Genomic DNA, 26,426 nt, shown 5'->3' on the forward strand with positions numbered 1-26,426 from the left:
TTCTTTCCCACCATCCTGGACCATGGGATTATGAAGATCAGAGGCAGTGGAGTGAAACAAAACAACTCTGGACTCTGCAGTCAGACAGATTTGGGTATGAAGGTCAAGTTAACCATTTACTAGGTAACCTAGGTCAAATTACACAGCCACACTGAACCTCAGTTTTCTAATCTATAAAAGAGAGAGATTAATGACTGTCTCATAGATATTTCATATGAAACAAATGAGATTTTCCCTCTCTCTGACACACACACACCCACACGCATCCAGATATCCACACACACCCCCCAAACAATTAATCAACTCCCATTTTGTTAGCTCAGAATCTTACGTGTACTGTATTATGTAAGTTTTTAAATATTTTTTACACATTTACCTTCTCGACTAAACTGAGGGTTCTTTGGGGACAGAGCATATATCTCATTATCTTTCTGTCATGAAGTTTCAGAAGTTTTAGCATAAAGAAGGCAGTCAAAAATAAAATTTGCGGGACTTCCCTGCTGGTCCAATGGTTAACACTTTGCCTTCCAATGCAGAGGGTGCAGGTTCGATCCCTGATCAGGGAGCAAAGATCCCATATGCCCCATGGCCAAGAAACCAGGACATAAACAACATAAGCAATATTATAACAAATTCAATAAAGACTTAAATTTAAAAAAATAAATAAATAAAATTTGTTTTTGACTTTGATTTTCTTACATTCCCTGTGTTCATGTCACAAGAGCCCTCTTCTCCATTTAAGATAGAAAACGAGAACAAGAGAAAGACATCACCTAAGCCCCAACATTACAATTGTGCACATGCAAGATCGTTTCGCCACAAATGATGTTACAATAAGAGACCTGCTATTTCTAGTTTCTACTTATCCTTGTTTTGTGGTTATGCCTTCCTTCCTAAGAAATAGCATCTTGGTTCTCAGATACTGAGTGAGCCACTGTGAACAGAGAATAGGTATTCTATCGTGTGAATTGAAGAAACAAGAGACAAAGAGGAAGAAGTTCTCCTCCCCCATTTCCTGAGATCCAGCATGGAGCAAGACAAAGGGTTTCCTTCTTCAGCATGACCTGACACATAGCTGGCATCAGAGAACTCCAGGTTTGGGCTAAGGCCACTGGAGGAGCAAAGGGGAAGAACAGGTGAAGTGAAGGGGTGCAGGCAGAGAAGAGGTAGAAGTAGTAGTAGGAAGTAGGACTGAACTGACTAACTGAGGGGGAAGTAAGGGCCGATCTGTGCCTAAGTGTAGGTTTAAATGGAGAACCGAAGCCAGAAGTCAGGGGCGGGGGCTTATAGGAAGGCTACCCCTGACATCTGTCTCCTCTGAAGTGCTGGGATTTTATTTCCCTCACTGAAATGGGCCTCAAAAATTTAGATATGGTTTTTCTCAAACTCTGTAGCTTCTCATTCTAACTCTGCAGTTCACAAAATGGAGCTCCACTTATGGACTGGCATCTTTTAAAGTGTCATAAATATTTTCCTCTCAATATTTTGCATGTATTGTCAATTTATATTTGCATAAAATATATAATCCAAATTCACAAGATTGATATCTCATGATATGTACATAATCTGATAAATGAGGCAGTCTTTAACTCTGATCACCAATGCTAAACAATTTCCAGTTTATTTTCAAATAAAGTTGATTCCCCACTCAGTTTACTACCGACTATGTGACTGTGGACAACACAGTCAAAGTCAAGGTCAATGACAACCTTCTCAAGGTCCTTCAAAACTGACCCCCTCCTCCTGCCACACTCCCATCCCCTGGTACAGCAACATATGATTCCTGGAGGTCCCCAAAATCATATTCATAGCTGTAGTTTCAGAGTCCCTATACCTCTGGACAAATTGAGTGCACCTTCAAGGCTATCCTCAAAGGTCTTACTCTGAGCACCCTAAGAGCCTTCAGGAAGGCAAGAACAGAGAATCTTCTCTCTGCGTTGGTTTATCACTTGCCCTCTATAGGAGGGACACTGACTACAAATGATTGGGTGAATTATTTCAATCTCGCATGTCCTGAAGTGTGGCCCACAGGTTCTTTCTTTCTGCATAAATACATCGTTCACTGATTTAAACCCCATAAACTATGTTCAGTAAGCATGAGGTTGTACTTGACTGGACTCACACAGAGATAAAGAAGACCTAATTCCTGATCTTACTGAGATCATCATCTAGTGGAAGATGAAAAAACAGAGGAGCAAATGGGGGGTGAGTACTATGGTAGAGAAAAGCCAAGGGTGCTGAGAAATGACATGGAAGGAACAAGCCCCAGCAGAGAGGTCAAGAGGAAAGGAGGGAGGGGCTCTGGAGCAGTATCTTCAGGGTGAGGACCCCTGGGGCAGAGGAGCAGGGGGTGGCAACCCCTGGGGCACAGAGAGAGAACACGTGTTCTGGGACCAGACGCTTTTCCATGAGAACATAGCACAGGTGGTAAAAGGAGCAAGATGAGGGTTTTCAGTTTTGTTCTGAAAAACTGAACTCTATTCCATGTACAGCTGGAGATTATCAGGGGTGGTTAGAAGCAGAGAGACCTTTAGGAGGCTGTTGTTATAAAACATGTGAGAAATGAGGAAAACCTGAATGAAGCAGTGACAGTGAGGAAGGGAGGGTGGATTCAAGGAAACTGTTTTAAGTTCCCTCTGGGGATTTCCCTGGCAGTCCAGTAGTTAGGACTCAGTGCTTTTGCTGCCATGGTTCTGGGTTCAATCCCTGGTTCCTGGTCAGGTAACTAAGATCATGTAAGCCACACTGTGTGGCCAAAGAATAACAACAACAAAGGTCATAATAGTTCTCTCTCTCTCTCTTTTTTTTGGATGTGCAACATGTGGATCCTAGTTCCCTGGCTAGGAATTGAACCTGTGCCTCTTGCAGTAGAAGTACAGAACCTTAACCACTGGACCACCAGGGAAGTCTCCTCTCTGTATAACTTAATGACAGGTGAATGTGGGGACTAAGAGAGACCCAAGTCAAGGGTGACCTCTTTGTTTCTGACCTAAATACTTGTTATTACTGAGCTAGAGAAAGAAGGGTGGATTCAGGGGGTGAGAGAGGGAAAGATGATGAATTTAGTTTGGGACATGTTTGCGGTCTTGTGGAGCATCCAAGGAAGAATTTCCCAATGACACATGACTATAGATATCTGGCATATAGTAGGGACTATGGGACTGAAGACGAGAAAACGGGAAATGTTGTCATGTATGGGGCTGCTGAGTGTTGTTTACAAGCAAAAGAAGGATATATAGAATAAGAAGTCGATAGTATACATTATGACTATGATGGAAATCTATTACAAGATAATCAGAAGCAGGAATCCTAAACTTTGATGTGCCACCTTATTCCCAAGCTCTACTCTTTACCTTCAAACTCCTATGATGAATTCCTCAAGGAAAGACAAGCTTAAGGATCAAGAACCAGGCTAACATGTATTCTTTCTCACTGTAACCCTCTACCACTGTGCCTTCACCAGTGTAGAAAGCCCTGGGGTGAGCAAGACTGGACCATCCATGCTCTAAAATCAGAGGCAGATGCAAAGGACCTACAACACATATAGTAAGCTAGTAGGCTGCTCAGGCCATTTGCCCTATACTGAAACACAGGTCATTTGACCACTCTGGTATCAAGGAAAACTGTGTCAAAGGAAAGGCAGACTGAGGCCAACAAGAAGACAAAGCAAGGGGTTTTGCAATGGCCTAGAATAGAGACTGCTTAATCCAGACACCAAGGTATTCACAGGACTAAGGTATTTCCCCAGCAGTAATGGCTCCAAACCCATATTGTTCCCAGTTTCATGGGAGGAAGAGAGGGATTGACTCAGGGTAATAATCAGGAGATAGATAGAGAGTGAGAGAATCTCCTGCACCTGGTTCTAATAAATGTCACTGCCCTTGATCCCACTTAATCATCCCTCTTCCTTGGGGATGAAGTTAGGAGTCAGAAGTTACTAAGACTTGCCAAGAGCTCCCATTGAACCCTAAGGGCCAAACAAAGGACCTTGATAAATATCTAAATTTTAGGGACTGACAAAACAAAGAGGAACTTTTAAGGAGGTGCCTCAAAAAGAAGGAAAAGTAGAAGAGAAAGCACTTTTCTAGAAGTGATGGAAGGGTAGAATTTAGAAAGGACAAGCAGTCAAGAGTGTAAAATGTAATTGGATGTAACAACCGGGGATCGTAAGTGGCTTCAGCGACAATGGTTTTCAGTGGAGTAAAGGTCCAGAACCTCTGACGGTGGCATATAGGAATGCACACGATTCTTATATATGCAAGATCTGCATGGGTTAGAGCCTGAACTGAGAATTCCAATTTTACATGACAGCTAGCCACCAGTCCTTGGAACTGGCTAATGGCCAAGTTATAACAGAATTCTTAGCTAAGTTAGAGGGTACCTCGATAACAGAGTCTTTGCTTAGTTAGCGCCCAGACGGCTCACTTGAGTTTCTGACCACCAGATGGTGAAGTATCACAAGAGTGTTCTAGTTTTTGATGAGCTGTGAACCTAGACATTCTCCTTTCCTGCTCACCATTTGGACAAATGTGGGTTAGTGTTTCTTTCAGAGCTGTAGATGAATAAACTTTTTTATCCTAAGTTTCCTTCTAAACAAAGATGAGAAGATAAAAGAAGGGTTTATGGGACATCAAACTCAACATATTCAAAACTGAACACACACACATGCACCAGCAAAGAGACAGAAAGAGCCAGAGAAAGAACAAATTACACCATCTGGTATTAGATTAAAATAAAATACCTACACTAAAGTTATACTAGTATTAATTTTGTTGGATGATTGGAGTCCTAGATTCAAGTCCCAGCTGTGCCACTGACCAGCTACAGATCTTGGGCAAGTCACTTAATCTCTCTTAGTTTCAGCTTCCTTTTTGGTGAAATGGGCTGATAATAATGACACCTAACTCATAGAATTGTAAGAATTCAGTATAAGAACACATACACATAGTACGACTCCTGGTGCAAAGTAAAGGCTCAATAAATGTTATCTACTCTAGTTACTATGGGCTTCCCAGGTGGCTCAGTGGGCAAAGAAACCACCAGCAATGCAGGAGATGCAGGGCAAAGAAACCACCAGCAATGTGATCCCTGGGTTGGGAAGATCCCCTGGAGGAGGGCATGGCACCCTACTCTAGTATTCTCGCCTGGAGAATCCCATGGACAGAGGAGCCTGGTGGGTTATAGGCCACAGGGTTGCAAAGAGTCAGACACTACTGAAGCGACTGAGCATGCACACACTAATTATTATGGAACTTCAGAATCTGGCTGGGCCTCCAGTGGATCATTATGGACCTCCATACTAATTATAGAATATGTACTATTCAAGATCATTCGCATTCACAGAACACATATAACATAAACACCTATACATATGCATATACATATGTGCCTCCAAAAAGGCAGTCTCCACATTATAAAGAGCTTCAATCTAAAAATATATTGATAAGAATGTTCTTTGATCCTAGAAATGTTTTCCCCCTCACAGAAACACTGACTATAATAAAAATATTCACAGAATTCTAGGACCTAAATTAACTTTATAAATGATGATACTTAGGAAAATTTAATATAGTGAAGTGAAGCTTCAGGGGAATAAGTGGATACTAAGAATATACTGGTCCAAGATCTATTCTAGTTCCCTCCTATTTAGCAAGAGACTGAAGAGTTGAAACTTATGGGGGGGAGGGGTAATCCAAGACACTCTTGTAATTAGGGTTCCAGGCAAGACTTAGTTCTTTGTTTCCACCAATAAGATGAATTTAACAGAAAATTTTTATTTTGAATACTGAGTTACATGAGGAGAGAAGCAGAATGCAGAGCATCCCACTTTCTATGTGGCTCCTGAATTTGGTTCTTCCTGGCTCAGAGTGCACTGTTGCTTTCCTGAGGGCTGAGGGCAGCAGCAGAAACAGCCTTCTGGGAGCAATGGCTTCCTTTTTATTGGCTTCCTACAGAGGGGATGGTGGCTTCTTTGACTGAGTACAGCAGATGGGCTCTGGAAGCTTGTGTCTAGGTCAGCCTTCTAGTCAAGCTCTTCCAAGTTTTGAAGCACCTAAACCCCTAACTAAAATCTGTATCTACAGATGTAAAATCTAGAGAAATGGTACAGATGAACCTATTGCAGGGCAGGAATAGAGAGGCAGATGTAGAGAATGGACAGGCAGACATGGGAGGGTGATGAATTGGGAGAAGGGACTTGACATATGCGCAGTGCCATGTGTAAAACAGACAGCTGGTGGGAACCTGCCAGATACTGCAGGGAGTTCAGCTCAGTGGTCTGTGGTGACCTAGGTGAGTGGGACGGGCAGGGGGAGGAGGTGGGAGAGAGGCCCACAGGGAGCGGCTATATGTATACATATAGCTGATTCACTTCATTGTACAGCAGAAAGTGACACATTATAAAGCAACTACAGCCCAATTTTTTAAAAAGTTCTTCATCTACTTAAACTAGCTATAATAGAGGTTTCTGTCTTCAGTGGAACCCTCCTTGAACAAGAGAGATGAGCAACGCAAATGCAGCTTTGGACCAGGGTTCAGGCAATGTTCATGCAAATCAGACTTGCTGAGATCCCTGCATTAGAGTTACCTGTGCTGATTCCCATTGCTGAACTCTCTTCACTTAAGAACCAATAGAAATCAAGGATATTTGCATAAAAAAAACCACACATGGGGTTAGGGTGGAGGAATGGAGAAGGTGGAAAAACAGAGATATTCCAGAGATAGAAAAAGAGGTAGTTGTATGTATTGTGTGTTAGTTTCTCAGTCATGTCTGACTCTTTGCAACCCCATGGACTGTAGCCCACCAGGGTCCTCTGTCCATAGGATTTTCCTGGCAAGAATATTGGAGTGGGTTGCCATTTCCTCCTCCAGGGGATCTTCCCAACCCAGGAATTGAACATGGGTCTGCCACATTGCAAACATATTCTTTACTGTCTGAGCCATCAAGGAAGCTCAGTTGTATGTGTTGGTTGCAAGTAATGTAGCTATTTGAAAGATAGGCACCACCTATAATGGAAATATTTAAGAAACCCCTTTGGAAAAGCCAAGCTTTTTGGATTCTACCCCAAATTAACTCAATCAGAACCTATGCGAGGTGACACCTAGGAACCTGGCAACAGTGATGGGGAGTGAGGTTTAAGAATCAATACCATATCACAAGCATGCTAACAAGAGTCAGTGTCACCATGGAATATTACTCAGCCGTTAAAAAGAATTCATTTGAATCAGTTCTAATGAGATGGATGAAACTGGAGCCCATTATACAGAGTGAAGTAAGCCAGAAAGATAAAGAACATTACAGCATACTAACACATATATATGGAATTTAGAAAGATGGTAACGACAACCCTATATGCAAAACAGAAAAAGAGACACAGAAGTACAGAACAGACTTTTGAACTCTGTGGGAGAAGGTGAGGGTGGGATGTTTCGAAAGAACAGCATGTATATTATCTATGGTGAAACAGGTCACCAGCCCAGGTGGGATGCATGAGACAAGTGCTCGAGCCTGGTGCACTGGGAAGACCCAGAGGAATCGGGTGGAGAGGGAGGTGGGAGGGGGGATCGGGATGGGGAATATTTGTAAATCTATTGCTGATTCATGTCAATGTATGACAAAACCCACTGAAAAAATAAATAAATAAATAAATAAAAAGAGTCAGTGTCAAAGTTTTTGCAATATTCACTTTCAGAAATAATTTAGAACCTGGAAGGAGAAAGATCACTTTATCTTGGACACATATTTCCTTTTGGCTTAGAGTTACTGATGTTAGAAGGAGCAGGACTTGCTGTCAGGTGACATCTCCCCATTCAAAGTGACAGGAACCCTAGTGTGTGCTGGACAGCCTGAGGGCTGTGGATGTCTCACCTGATAGGAACCACTGACTTAAGGAGAAATTTAACAGCATCCTCTGATGATTCAGCCCTCTCTGCCTGATCAGTGGTTCTAGATAAGCACCATGGGGATGTTTTGCATTTATGGTTATTGAGGAAAGATATTTTCCAAGTTGTTGAATTGGTGCTAACCACCTAGCCACACTGTGCTGAGCACTGGCTTTGAATTAGCCCATTTAAACAACAAAGCACAGTAAATGTGGGTATATAATCACTCAATATAGTCAACACTGATAACATAAAAATCAAAAATCTAAAAGTCAGCAAACTGCTGTATTCAAATGAATACAAGCTACATGTTTTCCCTTTGTGGATGTGAGAACTGTGCTCAATCCTTCAAACATTTCAAGAGCTGACCTGCCACCAAACCCCACAGAGGACTTCACCACCTGGGGCTTGAAGTTACCTCCACTTTCTTGTCTATATGCTTTTCAATCTTCATTAAAAGCAGGAGCTGGATAACAGGCCTCTTCCTTTTGGCATTTAGAAAGACCTCTGCTTCCATGTTCTTTTTTAAATGTATAAATAAACCTTTATTTCATTAAAGTACTCCCCAATTTTTTTCCAACTCAAAATGGGCCTTCCTAAGTATGATTTTTTTTTTTTTAATGTATTGGAGCACAGTTGATTTACAATGTTGTGCTAGTTTCACGTGTATAATAAAGTGACTCAGTTATACATATACCTGAATCCACTCTTTTTGAGATTATTTTCCCTTGTAGGTCATTACAGAGTGTTGAGTAGAATTCCCTGTGCTATCCAGTATCCAAGCAACAATACACCAAAAAAACTGGGCAAGCTAGAAGAAGTGGACAAATTCTTAGAACATTACAAAGTTCTAAGACTGAACCAGGAAGAAATAGAAAATATGAACAGATCAATCACAAGTACTGAAACTGAAGCTGCAATTTAAGAACATCCAAGGAACAGAAGTCCAGGATTAGATGGTTTCACAGGCAAATTCTATTAAATACTTAGAGAAGAGCTAACACCTATCCTTCCTAAACTATTCCAAAAAAATTGCAGAGGAAGGAACATTCTCAAGTTCATTATGCAAGGCTGCTCTCACCCTGATACCAAAACCTCACAAAAATATCACAGAAAAAAGAAAATTACAAGCCAGTATCACTGATGAACATAGACACAAAAATCCTTAACAAAATACTAGCAAAATCCAACAACACATCAAAATATACCATGATCAAATGGGACTTATTCCAGGGATGCAAAGATTCTTCAATATACATATATCAATCAGTGTGATACACTACATTAACAAACTGAAGAATAAAAACCATATGATCATTTCTTTTCTTCTTATAAGAGAAACATATGTCAAAAGCTAAGGAAAACTGGAAAAGCAGAATATACTCATTGTATTACCTTCCTCCCACTTCAAGTGTTGAAACCATTTGCTATTTTGAACAAATACTAAGAAAATAGGCTGATGGGATAATTTCAACTAGTAATATAAAGGGAAAGAAAGTGATATGTTTTGAGCTTTTTCTGAATGCTATGCACTATGGTAGGGAATTATACATATCACACAGAACAGAATCTAAGGGAAGACCAACAACTTGCCAGGGGGCACATAAGATGTCAAATCAGGATTAGGGCCATGCCTCTCTGGACCCTTTCCCCACAAACTTGCTGATTATTGTTTAAAGAAAAAAATAAAAGAGTGTTTATTTAGCATACTTCATTTAGAAATACAGATATCCAGGTCCACTCACATATCTTTAAATGACTCAATTTCATTCCTTTTTATGGCTAAGTAATATTCCACTGAATATATATACCAACCTTCTTTATCCATTCCTCTGTTGATAGATATTTAGGTTGCTTCTATGTTCTGACTACTGTAAATAGTGCTGCAATGAATATTGGGGTGCATGTATCTTTTTTAATTATGCACCCAGAGACTGTCACACAGAGTGGAATAAGTCCAAAAGAGAAAAATAAATATTGTATATCAATGTATATATGTGGGACCTGGGAAGATGGTATCGATGATCTTATTTGCAAAGCAGATTTGGAGACACAGACACAGAGAATAAACATGTGGACACCAGGGGGCAAAGGAGGGTGGGATGAACTGGGAGATTGGGATTGACATATATACACTGCTATGTATAAAATAAATAATTAATGAAAACCTACTATATTAGGTTTCCTACTGTATGAGGAAACTACTTGGTTTTCTGTGATGACCTAAATGGGAAGAAAATCCAAGAAAGAGGGAATATATATATACTGCTGATTCACTTTGCTGTACGGTAGAAACTAACACAGCACTGTTAAGCAACTATACTCCAGCAAAAATTAATTTTAAAAACACAAGAAAAAAAGAATACATGCAAATTAGATCTGTTCTTTTTTTTGTAATTTACTTATTTTTAATTGGAGGATAATTGCTTTATAATATTGTGTTGGTTTCTGCCATACATCAACATGAATCAGCTGTAGATATACATATGTCTCCTCCCTCTTAAACCTCCCTCTCAACCTCCCACCCCACCCCACCTCACCCCACCCCACCCCTCTAGGTTGTCACAGAGCACCAGTTTGAGCTCCTTGAGTCATATAGCAAATTCCCACTGGCTATCTATTTTACATATGGTAGTGTATATGTTTCCATGCTACCCTCTCAATTAATCTCACCCTCTCCTTCCCCTACTGTGTCCACAAGCCTGTTTTCTACATCTGTGTCTCCATTCAGTTCAGTTTAGTCACTCAGTAGTGTCCAATTCTCTGTGACTCAATGGACTACAGCATGCCAGGCTTCCTTGTCCATCATCAACTTCTGGAACTTGCTCAAACTCATGTCCATCAAGTTAGTGATGCCATCCAATCATCTCATCTCATCTCATCCTCTGTCATCCCGTTCTCCTCCTGCCTTCAATCTTTCCCAGCAACAGAGTCTTTTCTAATGTGTCAGTTCTTCGCATCAGGTGGCCAAAGTATTGGAGCTTCATCTTCAGCATCAGTCCTTCCAATGAATATTCAGGACTGATTTCCTTGAGGATTGACTGGTTTGATCTCCTTGCAGTCCAAGAGACTCTCAAGAGTCTTCTCTAACACCACAGTTCAAAAGCATCAATTCTTCAGTGCTCAGCTTTCTTTATGGTCCAACTCTGTATGGTCCAATCCATACATGACTATGGGAAAAACCATAGCTTTGACTAGATGAACCTTTGTCAGCAAAGTAATATCTTTGCTTTTTAATATGTTGTTTAGGTTGGTTGTAGCTTTTCTTCCAAGGAGTAAGCATCTTTTCATTTCATGGCTGCAATCACCATCTGCAGAGATTTTGAAGCCCAAGAAAATAAAGTCTGTCACTGTTTCCATTGTTTCCCCATCTATTTACCATGAAGTGATGGGGCTGGATGCCATGATCTTAGTTTTTTGAAGGTTGAGTTTTAAGCCAGCTCCATTGCTGTCTTAAATGTCTCCATTGCTGCCTCCATTGCCTCCAATGTCTCCATTTCTGCCCTGCAAATAGGTTCATCAGTACCTGTTCTTTACTGAATATTGGGGGAAAATAACATATTCCCAGAAGGGAGCTGAAAATAGTTGCATCCCTCAAATTTTAAGAGTGTCTTGGGAGGCAGGAAAATGACACAGAGCCTAAGGAACTGCCCCAATGGAGCAAGGATGCCAGAAAGTGGACCAGAACATTTAGGAAGAGAAGTATTATTTTGACCACTAGGTGGTTGAGTGACACAGGGGTGCAGAGAAGAGTCTGAAAGGATCAGAGCTGGGCCCAAGTAGCCCCCCATGCTTTTAATTCTGTGCCCTTTGGACAAGTTGCTTTACTTATTTTATTACTTAAAAAAAGATATTAATATCTACATTACAGAATGTGAACTTTCTTTTATAATTATTTTTATTGGAGTATAGTTGATTTACAGTGTCACATTAGCTTCTTCTGTACAGCAGAGTCAATCAGTTATACATACACATAATATCCACTACCTTTTAGATTCTTTTCCCATATAGGCCATTAAAGAATAAAGAGTAGAATTCCCTGTGCTATACAGTAGGTCCTTGGGGCTTCCCCATGAGTCAGTGGTAAAGAATCTGCCTGCAATGCAGGAGCCACAGAAGATGTGGGCTCGATTCCTGAGTCAGGAAGATCCCCTGGAGGAGGACATGGCAACCTACTCCAGTATTCTTGCCTGGAGAATCCCATGGACAGAGGAGACTGGCGCGCTCTCGTTCTCGGTCCATAGGATCGCAGAGTCGGACGCGACTGAAGCGACTGAGCGCACACACACGCATACAGTAGGTCCTTATCAGTTATCTATTTTGTATATAGTAGCGTGTATGACGCAGAAGACGCAGGCTCAATGCTTGGGTCAGAAGATCCCCTGGAGGAGGGCATGGCAACCCATTCCAGTATTCTTACCTGGAGAATCCCATGGACAGAGGAGCCTGGTGAGCTGCCGTCCATAGGGTGAGAAAGTGTTGGACACACCCAAAGTGACTGAGCATGTATGTCAGTCCCTTCCCAAGCTCCCAATTTATCCCTCACTCCTTTCCCCCTTGGTAACTATAAGTTTGTTTTTTTATAACTGTGACTCTTTTTCTGTTTTGGAAATAAATTCAATTTAAAAAAAAAAAAAAGTGAAGTACTCAGTAAATGGTGTTTCATCACTCTTAATAGTAAATGTTCATAAAAAAAGACAAATTGTTTACCTATGCTTTACATATGCCCCTGACACTTCTTCAACATGAATAAAAGTTAGCTTCTGGTTTGAACCTGCTATTCAGCCTGGTTCTGCCCCTCCACTAGAGCTATACTGTGTTCATGTGTGTCTGACTTATAACACATAACTTAACCTACTCCACTAACTGGAGGGAATTCATTGCAAGAGCTTGTAGCAGAGCTCCTTCTGGAGAGAAAACTGTCTCTGTTTAGAAGAATATGCTAATAAGTTATTTGGGTAGAAAAGGTGAGATCCTGGGAGACATAGTTAAGAAGCAGGCAGCAAACACAGCCTTAGATGAATAGCTGAGGGATTCTGAATGGAGGGATGATGAGAAGGAAGGGAGGCGGGGAGATGGGAGAGGAGAAGGAGCTGACAGTGAGAGAGACCTGAGGTGGGAGAGGAAAGCAGTCAAGAGGAACTTCCTGGTGGCAAAGTGGTTTAATAATGTTTAAGAACAAGGATGCCTCCTATTCTTCTTAAGTATTTTACTGGGATATCAACACTCTCCTGCCTCCCACAGTTCTTCATTATGGAATGGTGCCATGCAGGAGTGAACAGGGATGACTTGGGGATGCTAGCTAAGAAAAAAGGATTGAGTTCCCCCTCAGGGTCAGCATGGAGAACAGAGAACAAGACAGCTGGCGGAAAGATGAGGGAGGTCAAGAGTTTACCAGGAAAAACCACCCATGAGAATCAGGTCGAGGTTGGGCAGAAATCTGGGGGATGGCATTGGAACCTTCCAGGAGATATGAAACGGGGGACTGAGACCATTTTAGTTAAATCTCAAAGGACAGGGTGACCTCAGAGACAAGGGTGACCTCAGCTAACATCTGAGTCACATTAGCATTTCCAGATCAGGAGGAGGAAGAGATAAGAAAGCACGATGATAAGTGGGATTCTAGACAGCAGTGATTTTCACAGCTTGTTTGTATTTTATGGAGACACTTTTCCTTCAGATGAAATATTTGGAAGTCCAGTGTGAAAACAAGGAAAAGATGATCTGTTCAGCTTGATGGTGTGTGTGTGTGTACATGCATTTGGTGTGTGTGTGTGTGTGAAAGAGACAAAGAAGAAAGTGTGGAGAGACAGAGCCATCTCCACTTGCTTCCTCCTCTCTCCACTTCGTTCTCACACATATAGCAGTTCTTCTTGTGGTTGGGGTCTAACCATCATGGTTTTAAAACCACATATAATATAAAGGTACATCTGGCTGTTTTTAAAAGAAGAAGCACATTAGGTAAGCACATAGGTCTCAACTCATTGCCTTGACTCCCTGTGTGGGTCTACACAAATTACCTTACCACTCTTGTTCTTCATCTCAAGACTGGTATTTGAAAGACCTCCCAGGATGATAATTAAAAGCAAAATTATACATGAAGTATTCTAAAAAGTGCTTAACCCATTACTGTTACTGTAATAGTATTCCTTTGCACAGGAATAATAAGCAGATAGTTTATTAAGCAATTTCCAGGTTGGCAATTACCCCAAAGAGATCTTGGTGGAGAGAGGGGAGGATGCTCCACAGCAAAAGGAAGCTACTTGGGAGACATGACAGGAGTGGAGAGTTCTGGGGCAGGCTCAGACCAAGGGGAGAGTGAGGGAGGTTCCAAGGGGAAGGAAGGTTCTCCATCCCAGAAGAGTTACCACCAACACCTCTCCAAGCCAGAGGGTGTCTGACTTACAACACACAATCTAAGTTACTCCACAAACTGGTCAACTCAAGTCCACTGGATTGGTTTACTACGAACCACAGGCTGACTCTTCTGAGCATGTTAAAGGACTTTTAATTACCATTAGCAGAAACAAACTGACTAAAATAAAAAAATCCAGTGTTCAGTGGGACATGGTATCTTGAGACTGAAGGCAGAACAAAATATCAGTAAGAAAAAATATTTATGGCTCTACTGCTCCAGCCTCATTCTAAAATGAGGAAATGGGAATCATCAGGAATTTAAAAGTTCCTTACCAAACATAATTTTCTTCTATGCCACCCCACCAAATTTTTGATTACATACTGGGATGTGTGCGCGTGTGCGCATTCCCAAAACTTAGAAGACACATATTATCTGAGTAAATAATCTAACAAAGTCCAAAAGCTAAAATAGTGCATATTTTCTACACACAAAAAAAATCTTGGAATTGTATTGCTTTTAATAAAATTTATTAACTTAATCATTTTCTATAAAAGGAGATGTTAAAAAGTAGAGGGAATATAAAAATGATTTGTGCAGGCTCATAAAACAATAAATTGTACTTTGTAGAATGCAGAAAATGAGAGAGAAATTTAACTCTCTTCTGTTTACAGTAGCCATGTGAAGTCCAGGGCAGAATCCAGGTCTGAACAATTCATACTGCCTGGGCAATTTGATTCTATGGAGTATGTGTTTGGGGACAAAGTTTTGAATCCTGGGGAGGGCTAAGATAGAATAGAACTGCTGTGTTTTTGGAAAGAAAAGCAAGAAAGTAGTACCAAGACTTGGAAAAAGACTTGTGCAGTCCCTGGCATGGGGAGGTGGGCAAGTGGAGAAAAAGAGTTTAAAGCCTGAAGGATAATGAAGTGTAGCCTTCCCTTGTGGAACCAAGGAGTGGTTCCATATGTCTTTATTGGCAGGGAGATTTCTAGAAAATCCTGTTATCAAGCATCAGAGAGTTTGGACAGAGATCAAATGAATTGCCCAAGGTCACACACTGTGTCAGGGCAGACTCAGAGTTAGAACTCACAGCCCTCAAGTTTCCAATCTATTGCTTGGCTCTCTCAACCACAAATGCTTGTCAAGGAAAAAAGTCTCCCTAGAGCTGAGGCAACACAGCTGGAGAATATTAACCCCAAAGTTTAAAACAGACAGGATTTCACTGGATCACAGATCCATAACCTCCTTTGGTGGATACACAGGGGAAGCTAGAGGGCAAGGGGGTGGGAGTGGGGGTGGTGGGGGTTGAGAATGGCTGAGAAAACAGGGAAGCAGGAGGAGAAGTGGACAACAGAGGATGAGATGGTTGCATGGCATCACCAACTCGATGGACATGAATTTCAGTAAACTCCGGGAGTTGGTGATGGACAGGGAGGCCTGGCGTGCTACAGTCCATGGGGTCGCAAAGAGTCGGACATGACTGAGCGACTGAACTGACTGACTGACTGAAAGAAGATGGTAAGATCATCCCACGTCAGCAAATCATCACCCTTCAAACACACACACATTGCTGGTTGACAAAATTGAAAATACTCATCTGAGAGAAGAATCATTGCTTTAGAATAAGTCATTGGTGTGTCTGTAGGAGTATGGGCATGTGTGTGTGTGTGTGTGTGTGTTTTCCTTAAACCCAGAAAAGAGACTATTAGATCAATAATTAGTTCTGATTTTATAAGATGAAAACAAACAAATTGAAATAAAATATGAGAATAGTAAAGTCTGAAACCATTGGAAAAAGTACCTTTCACCATCTGGATGATTTCCTTATATCCTTGGCCTCTAGATGCCAAGTCTTGGGTTTGCCTCCTTTCTCAGCCATTAACTCCACTGAGAATTTGATTAAAGCTATCGTCCTCTCCCAGGGAATCATTTTTGGATCCATACTCATAAGTGTAATATTAATAACCAGCCAACAAGAACCTACTGTATAGCAAAGGGATCTCTGCGCAATGTTACGTGGCAGCAGGCCATGGGGTCACAAAGAGTTGGACACGACTGAGCAACTGAACTGAACTGATGGGGCGGCCTGGATGGGAGGGGAGTTTGAGGGAGAATGGATACGTGCGTATGTATAGCTGAGTCCCTTTGCAGTTCACCTGAAATTATCACAGCATTGTTAATCGGCTATAGCCCAATAAAGATAAAAAGTTTAAGAAAAAATTTCAGGAGTTCAAAGATTCCATAAGTCAAAGAGCCCCCATACGAGAAACCCTGTTGTAAGAGGCTTTGCAATGCTGAGGAAGATGTGCATGGCATTGATTGGCCCACTGGTTTCCAAAAACCTGTCTGCCAGCCAGCTGCCTCGTAATCACATGGGTCATCTGTGAAAAATACAGATATCTGAATATCTTCCAGAGCCTCCTGAATCTGGTTTTGTGGTGAGGGGAGGGGGGCTCACAGGGGTGGAGCAGGTGCCCAGGAACCAGTATTCTAAATGTTCCAGGTGATTCTGATACACAGTCAGACCTGAGAACCACACTTTGGATTGCTGCTTAAGGATGCTGCTAATGACTTGGAAACTGAATGAGATAAAGGTAACAAGAGTTGGAAGAGGATGGTGTAAGAATAGTAATCATATTTTCCAATCCTAATTTGGGTCCTACGGTCTAACAATGGCAAAAATATTTGAAATCCGGCCCATCCTAGGAAATCTGAGACATATGGTCATCATGATATAACATGAAAAATGTCTGAGAAATCACTGCTTTAAAGATAAGATGACCAGATGGTCTACATTAAGACAGAAAGTTCCGTCATTTGATTTCACATCCTGCATCTCTGATTTTCCCTTGCCTGTTACCTTCTCCTCAAGCTAGTGAAGCACCCTCTTACTTTTATCACCAGATTTCTCCAACTGCTCCATGTGTCAGCCTCAGGGCTGACTCACAGGTCAAGACCAGCCTCCCGGGGTGATCTTCTTTGCTGTATAAGCAAAAGCCTCAGAGACTTAACCTAGTTCCTTCTCCTTAGGTAGCTACTTCCACCCAGTCATCCCTTGACACCCTGTCCTCTCAAGATAGGAGCAAAAGAGTGAATAACAGTTAACTCTGTGCCTTCACACCAGTTCATTTTAATCACTGAATGTTACAAGGAGGAAGTCAGGAAAAGTAAAAATCACAAACATGGAAAAGCTCCCTAGTTTACAGTGATCTTCCTATTGTATTCACCGGGCTCTAATTGCTGACTTCCTTGTGTATCTTCAATTTCTTCCTTCCCATTTATTTCTCAACCTGCCATAATAATAAATATTATAATTATATAATATATAATATCTTAAATAAATAAATATAGTAAAAAATCTTAGAAGATAGAATAAATAAAAACACAAGATAAATTGTCAGTGCATACTTTACTATTGTTGTTTAGTCACTAAGTCATATATAACTCTTTTGCAACCCCATGGACTGTAGCCCACCAGGTTCCTCTGTCCATGGGATCTCCGAGACAAGAATACTAGAATGGGCTGCCGTTTCCTTCCTCAGGGGATATTCCCAACCCAGGGACCAAACCCACATCTCCCACATTGGCAGGTGTTTTCTTTACCACTGGGCAAAGTTATAGAATTGTTTTTCTCCCTGTTTCAGAAGCAGCAAAAGGAAATGGACTGCAAAATACAAAACATACTCCTCACTATACTCACTATGGCGGTTTGCCATATGGTACATACTGAAAATAGATGCTGACTTAAACCAAAGAAGTTTAAAGTCTAATAAGAGAAAGAGCTCACTACGATTATGCCCACTTAAAATGGAAGTTTCTGCCAGCGTTTTATAACCTTGTTCCTCTTACTACTTAGCTAACAGTGAGTAAAGGAGTTCTATAAATTAACATAAACAATCTATTTGAGTTTGAAGTGATTATTTTATCATTATCATTATTATAGCCATTTATTGGGTTGGCCAAAATATTCATTCCAGTTTTTCCATAAGATGTTACCCAAATACCCAAACGAACTTTTTGGCCAACCCAATACTATGCTAAATATTGTAATCTAAGCTATCTCATGTGATTTTTTTTTCAAAAAGATTGTCAAGTAGGTAGTAGCTTCCCACATTTTACAGAAACAGAAAATGAGACCCAGATAGGTTATGTTGAGCAAAGTCATACAAATTAAGTGTGCTCAAACCAGTGTTGTGTTGGTAAATGTTAACCAACCAGCTCTTTGGGGTCAAGGGAAGAATCTGGTTTGAAAAATTTGCTGATTCCCATGGTGTAAATATTCCCGCCAAGGTATTTCAAGCTGCCAAGGTGATGTCACCTAGCCCAGAGTTGGGAAAAGATACACGTGGGTCCCATCTTGTCAGCTACCACTTCACCTCATCACACTAGACCAGCCTTGTTCAAAAAGTGCTATAGTCATCCATTGCATCACTCCTGTGATCATACATGATTTTGGAAATGGACACTGGCCATGTCTCTATCCTGGCAGTATTAAACAATGTGTAGAAGATTTCACTCATTGAAAAGGTAAAATACAGAAGAAAGCCATCAAATTTTCCTGTTGTTACTGCAGAAAGTCAGAATCACATTGAAAACTCTGTGGACAGCTTTGAAAGCTGCATTGGAGGTAGTAGAGCAAAGAAGTGAAATGAAGTGAAAGTCGCTCAGTCATGTCTGACTTTTTGCAACCCCATGGACTATACAGTCCATGAAATTCTCCAGGTCAGAATACTGGAGTGGGTAGCCTTTCCCTTCTCCAGGGGAATCTTCCCAACCCAGGAATCGAACCCAGGTCTCCCTGGGTTCCGCACTACAGGTGGATTCTTTACCATCTGAGACACAAGGGAAGCAGTATAGCAAACAAACATCATATAAAGTATGATAGGTCTCCTAATGGGAAATATCAGCATTCCTCATATTTTTTTCTAAATCAAATGTTATAATCCAATAGAGAAAAGTCATACTACCCAGTCCTCAACTGTAACACCCAGGGGTTTTTTGTTTGTTTTTGTTTTTTCTTTCATCTGCATAACATATTGTGCTAAAATCATTCACATGTCTTTTACTGGTTACTTTCAAAAATACCCTAAGATTCATCTTCTAGGGCAAAAGTTATAAATCAAGTCAGTGTCTACAGTCTCTGTCTGAAAATGAAAGTGTTAGTCACTCAGTTGTGTCCAACTCTTTGCAACCCCATAGACTGAAGCCTACCAGGCTCCTCTGTCCATGGATTCTCCAGGCAAGAATACTGGAGTGGGTTGCCATTCCCTTCTCCAGGGGATCTTCCCCACCCAGGAATCGAACCTGAGTATCCTATATTTCCTTCATTGCACACAGATTCTTTACCTGCTTGAGTAATTGGGGAAGCCCAATCTCTAACTCACAACTATTAATACTAATTAAGAGAAAGGAGAAAGCATATCTACATTTTGGAAAATGAGTCTGAGTCATCATGAAGTGACTTTACTCAAGTAAAAAGAGAGACAGATGAAAAGGCAAATCTCCAATATTTACTGTAAGTTCCCTACATATGAATGAGTTCCTTTCCAAGAGCATGTTTGTAAGTCCAGTCTGTTTGCAAGTTCAACAAAGTTAGCCTAGGTATCCAACCAACACAATCGACTACATAGTATTGTATTGTAACAGATTTAAAATACTTTTCATACAAATAATGCATGAAAAACAAACACATAAAAAAACACACAAATACATTTTTAAAAAGCAGTTTTTTAATCTTATAGTACAGTATCTTGAAAAATACAGTAGTACAGTATGACAGCTGGCATACAGGGGCTGGCATGAAGTGTACAGACAAGAAGAGTTACTGACTGGAGGCAAAATAGGAGGTGGAAGATGGTAGAGCTGAAGGATCTTCAGCAGTAGGAGATGGAGGGCAAGCTGCAATTTCACTCACACCTGATGTTAATGGAATGAATGATCGCATCTTTGAAAAGCTTGAAACTTGAAGGTTCGTATGCAAGGGATGCACTGTACTTTAAAACTAATCATTACTCCGGTGATACATCACAAATGAATTTGGGAGAAGGGAATTTTTAAAAGGCTTTTCTTGGCTGACAAAATCAATGAGATAAAAGGTAAGAATTACTTTGACTATAAAACTAAAATTTTCCTTCTCTATTAGATTCTAAAAACCATATTATGAAAATATGTCCTCTTATATGTTAAAAATTTCCAAAACAAAAATCATAAACCTGATGGAAAGACCACTTATGAATGTATAAAGATTGGCAAACACAGAAACAATAAATCATAAAATTTTCAGAAATTATTTCCTTTGAGATTTTAATATAAAATGTTTAAGTACTCTGAATGAAGAAAAAATAAGGAAAATTAACATGTATCAGTTGGAAATGTGAAAAACAGAATTTGTTAACTGTCAGGAAAGTTCTTTCCTTTTAAATATATTGGCCTACTATAGGATGAAAGAAAACAATACAAATATTAAAGAATTAATAGACAAGACAGAAGGAGTTATGACTAATAATTTAGCCATTTCAATAATTTAATAAAAATTTAGTAGTTTCAATAATTTAATAAGAAGTAACTCTATTGAAATGAGATTGCAAGAAGACCCAGCAGTATCTTTGACGTATGGGTTCTTATAGAAGCAAACATGCCCATGGGCCTTTATAAATGACACAATTTCATCTCTGAAAGGATAGGTGGAAGGCATCCCAAAGAGTAACCTCGTCAATGTGGAATTTCCCCAGTATCCCTGGCCAGGGTGAGAGAGGGCACGGACTTGGCGGAAGTGGGAGGAGACTTGCATCTATCCCAACAGCAGCCCTGATAGAAAACCTGTCATCTCTGGAACACATTCTAACATCAAGCACAAATTATGAGAGTGTCCATCTCTGTTTAGTGAGAATCTATAAGTTCAGAATGCTAGTCTTAATTATGCCCCATCGAGGACAGAAGAAAAGCAATGAAAATAGTATAAGATTCAGAAACAGAAAAACCAGATTCAAATTCTGATGTCATCACCATCATCAAGGTTAGGTCAAATCATTTAGATGCTGAGCCTTGGTTTCTTCACCTGCAAAACAGTGACATAAATAGCTACCTAGAAAGATGATGACAATCAAATGAGATAGTTATGAAAACTACTTTATCAACTGTAAGTTGCTGTGTAAATGATAGATCATGTGAACTCCAACATTACATCTTACTGTTTCCATCTATTTGACAGTCCCTAAATTATTTGAAAATAACTACCATATACCACTAAGGATATGCAATGGAAAACAATTTCAAATACAAATCAGAATGTATCAAAACATGCTACCAGCCTAGCTGTCACCTCTTGAGTGTTCCAGTTTGTTAATGATGACAAAGTCATTTGGTCTTGTACACTTCTAAGACAGAAGTATGACTACCACTTGAGTGATACACATAGTTACAGTGGAGGTCTGGTTACATTCTGATATATTTTGGCAATTAAAGCATTTTCTGTTGGGTAGAGTGGAGTGTGAGAGAAAGAGTCAAGTATGATTTTAAGATTTCTGACCTGAGCAACCGGGAACACAGAGTTGTCACTTAACAAAGATGAGGAAGAAAGACTGTGAATAGAGCAAGTCTAGTGGGAAAGATTATTTAAATTTGAGAAGTTAGACAATTACAAAGTGATGTCAAGTACTACTTCAACAAAATAGGAATGAAAAGACCACAAAGAAAGAATGAAAGCGAAAATGGTATATAATGTCGAAGCCAGTTCAAGTGTTCTTTGAAAATAATTCTTGAGATGTTAGCTTTGCAACAGCCCTAGCAAATAACTGGTCAAAATTAAAACAGGAAATCAGTAGAAATCTCCCAAGAACAATGCCTTCTAGAAAAAAAGAATTAAACAGTTTACAAGAAATACACATTTAAATTAAGGAGCAGCATTATAAAATGTAGAAATTTTTTTCTCTCTCAAGTATATAAAAGGCAACTAAAATCAGGAAGAAAAATATGATCTGAAATAGTTTGATGGAGTAAATATGAAAAACCTGAAGCCATGATTTTAAACAAATGGTATAATGTAAGAAATAATCACTTATTTGGCATTTTTGAATGGCATAGAGGGGATGTCAATGAAACCAACAAAAACACACATACAATCATAGTTCTCCACTGAAAAATATGTATGTAGTAATTGATTTTCAACATTTAGAATCAATTTACAGGCGAAGATCTAAAGGTTATGAAATTTCTGAGATGTTTTGACCGAAGTCTTCTGAGATTTTAAAACTTAACTCTTTAATATAATACCACTAAGATTTTTATACATGATATCCTTAGGAAGGATCTACAGTTAATTTTTTTAAGTAGTTGTTTCTTTTTTTCCTTGAAGAGCTAGTCAGTTAATAATTTCTTTTTAAAAAAAAAGAAATCTAAGCAGTTAAATTTATATCTGAATTTTACTGGACATCTGAGCTCTTTTGCCAAGAGAATCAAAACTTCTTTAAAAAATATGTCAAAAGCATACATTTTCAGGGGCAAACTTCAGATAGTACAAAAGTATAAAGCTTCAAGCTTGATAGAAACCTTGGAAGAGATCTTATTCAAAGCCCAGGACTAGATGACCTCTCAATGCTTTCATCTAACCTTGATCATCTAAGAGTTTTCATTACTACCTACATGACAAAGGTGTTCTAGACCTTAAAATGGTGTTCATCCATCTTTTAAAGACAGAAATCCAGTCTTTAGGAATGATTCCTTCAAAATAGTAAGAAGCAGAGGTAATACCTTTGGATTTTTTTTTTTCCAAATATTAAGCAAGAAGTTTTTAAAAAGTTGAAAACTAAAGTCTGAGTTTAAAAAAAAAAAGACATAATAATCATTTGCCTTGTAGCATGGTTTTAAAAAAATCATAACTCTTCCTGACCTTTAGTCCACCTAAAGATAGGCTTTTCATACTTGACTATATGGGCTCATTTATATACAAATGGAAAAATTTTGCCATGATAACCAACATTAATCAAATAAAAATGTGTTGTTCCCAAGCCCATACCATTCAGAACGGAATGTCACCTGAAGCTTTCAGCTCCTCTCAAGGTGAAATGTGGAAAGGGGGGCCACACCCCACTTCTACTGAAAACCTATGCTCAAGGAGCATAAGAGCCCTCAGCTCATTACTACCTGCATGGCCTTAGTTCTTTCTATTAATTGCACAGTGACATAGTCTACTACATGTTTGAAATGCATTATTTTATTCCTGAAATATTTTTCTTCTTTTCTGAGGATGACTAAGTTTGCATTCCTATTCCATTATTTATCAGCTTTTAGATCTTGCCCATGTCACTTGAATTTTAGTCTTGATTTTCTCAAAACTACTTTATCACATCTAATTTTTAGGTTTCTTTAAAGAATAAAGAAGACAGCAGATGTAACTATATAAATGTAGACATTTAATAAACATCAACTGCATTCTGAAATCATATATTTTTGACATATTAGATAGTAATCCTGAAATCAAAAGTATACAAATACCTTAACAGGACAAGAAATTGCTCCGGTTTCCAAGAGTTCATTAAGGGCATCAATTAAACTCTAATGATATTAAACAGTTGAAATGGTCTGGGTGACTTTCAAGACAGCAAAGTCTTATATATCTCCAACAACAATTATTTGCTTCACTTTCTGTGCAGAGAAGGGCCTTACTCTTTAAATGTAAAAGCAAGCATGTCACATACAATCAATAGAACAGAGCATAAGTGGGGAGGAAGGCTTGACTTTTAAAATAAAATGTGTACGAGGCCTTATTATTATACACAGCCATCTAAAAGTTATATTTTCTCCCAAATGATCTTTACTTGTTATCTAAACAATCAAGAACTACAGAAAACTGGAACTTCCCTGGCAGTCTAGTGGTTAAGACTCCAAGCTTCCACCACAAGGGACACAGATTTGATCCCCGGTTGGGGAACTAAGATCCCACATGCCATGCAAACAAAACAAAAAAAAAAAAAAAAAGAAAGAAAGAAAAAAAAATTTCTTGAACCAAATAAAAGTGAAAATATATCAACTTAATTTTTTTTTAAGAAGGAACTATAGAACACCATAGCACCCCATTTACATGCTCTAAGAAACATAAGAGGTCACATATTCTGTCCAACATCTTCTTTGAGCAGATGAGAAGGCAAAGCACAAGCAGATGAAGTTCATTCCACAAATATGTGTTGGGTACCTGCTCTGTTTCAGGCAGGGTGCCCATCTAGGTCTGAACTTAACAATGTCACTGAGACCTTCTGATTTCCTGTGCAGTATTTTTCTAGAGTACTCATATCTTGAGAGCAAATGTAAATTTATTCTCACGTTAGAATTAAAGGATACAAATTCAAACACCACAATATATCATCCTGCTTACTATGCTAGGATTGAGAGATTCTAGGAAAATGATTCTCTGGGTAGACAAAGATGTCCAGAAATATTTTGTCTTAATCTCTATGAGAAAAAAATTATCAGTAATTTATTCATCTATATTGTTCTGCCTTGCATGTGTAAAAAGAAGGAGAAGGAAGAGAAGGAAGAGGAGGAGGCGTGGGTGGGGAAGGGAGGAAGAAAACATCTTTGAGGATTAAGAAGTTTATAGCACCTTCAACAACCTGACTTAAGATAGGGATATAAACTGTTAGATTAGATTTGTGATAGATGCAGAATTCAGTATAGAATTAGAGCATGTCTTTTTAAGTTAATTCTATTTTTTTCTCTTTTTGTCATTTTCCTCTTTTTCTTAAGTTCAATACAGAGGAAAAACAGTCTAATAAGTTTTGAATTTAAGATTTTATTTTTAATAAGATGTGGGATGATATTTAGTTAATCTTTGAAAAATAACAGCACAATTACCATGAAGTTGTGGCACCTTTTCTTATTTTCCTCTATAAAAATGACTACTGTATAAATTGTGTTCCAAAGCATGCCTTCAAACAGTGACTTAAGATGTTGCAAGAAAGAAGGATGCCAGTCCAATAAACACAGCTTATGATCATCTCCTCTTGGAGACTGACATGTTCATTGGGTTATTAATGGCAAAAGAGCAGTGTGGTTATGTTGCATATGTCAGTGTTTCCCAAACTAATACAAAACAGTAAAGGTTTTTAGCAGAGCAAATATTAATACACTCTAAACTGCCATCATACAAAACAGACTGAGGAAGTAGGCTGTAGTCATGTGGAAACTTGCCTTCTTGAATGTTGAACTCAACAAAATGAAGGGAAAGCAAGAAAAATAAAGCAATGTCCCTTAAAGTCATCTGGATAATGGAGTGGGTTTTGAAACAAACACTGTCTTGTGTTTACTTATGGTTTTTGTTTATCTCTTCCCTTCCTTCCCAGGGTTATTCCCTGAAGGAAACTATAGGCTCTCAGAGAGCATCGACTGTAAAAATCCTAGGCATATGAATAAGCATAGATAAGATACTCAAAACCCAAGAGAAATAAGTTAAAATTAATTAAATCAAGACTATAATCCATAGCATTCACTATTGTGCTATTTAGAAATACTGGGTACATGATAATACTGGGAGAGAACAACTGTGCATGTCAGCTGTTGCAAGAAGCCTACATCACTTGGCTTATCTTCCAAAAACAAAAAAATCAAAAAAGAAGAAATGGAGGAGGACAAGATGGAGGAGTAAGTGGATGTGGGGTACATGTCTCTCCACGGATACATCAGGAATACACCTTCAGACACAGAAGTGCATGCAAATCACCAGCTGAGAGTGGACAGGAGTACCTGACCAGTGGAAAAGAATATATAGAACCACGCAAAACTCTGTAGGATGAAGGAACTAGGGTGAAAAACAGGAGTGTTCGTAGAACTGGACCTGCCCTCACCAGGTGGGGGAACTAAAGCAGGGGTCTGATCACCACAGTGGGGCAACTGTCTGAGTCAGAGAAACATCTAAGGCCAACAGTGAAATTGCTGATCTGTGGCAACCTAAATGGAAAGAAAATCAAACAGTCCTTGCCACAGACATACATACCCCAGACAGGATCGCTGGTCTCCTGGAAGGCACACGGCTGGGAGCTGGAGCTTAGGGATTGTGCAGCAATCCTAAGGCAAGGGCTGCTGTTGACTGCAGAAAGACGGACTGAGGGGATGTGAGGGAGGAGATCATGGTGGAAAATGCCAGTGGAGGAAAGCCAGGCAGCCATGGAAGCAAGGTGAAACTGCTGAGTCACGTGTA

General features: G+C 39.5%; 1 protein-coding gene across 4 annotated transcripts in view; it reads right to left on the reverse strand.

Moving 5' to 3' along the window:
- The window catches only part of SUGCT (succinyl-CoA:glutarate-CoA transferase), a 971,520-nt gene that overhangs the window by 462,054 nt on the left and 483,040 nt on the right, over positions 1-26,426 (reverse strand). The gene's annotated exons all lie outside the window — the stretch shown is intronic.

This window comes from Dama dama, chromosome 18 (genome assembly GCF_033118175.1).
Source record: "Dama dama isolate Ldn47 chromosome 18, ASM3311817v1, whole genome shotgun sequence".
Taxonomy (NCBI): Eukaryota; Metazoa; Chordata; class Mammalia; order Artiodactyla; family Cervidae; genus Dama; species Dama dama.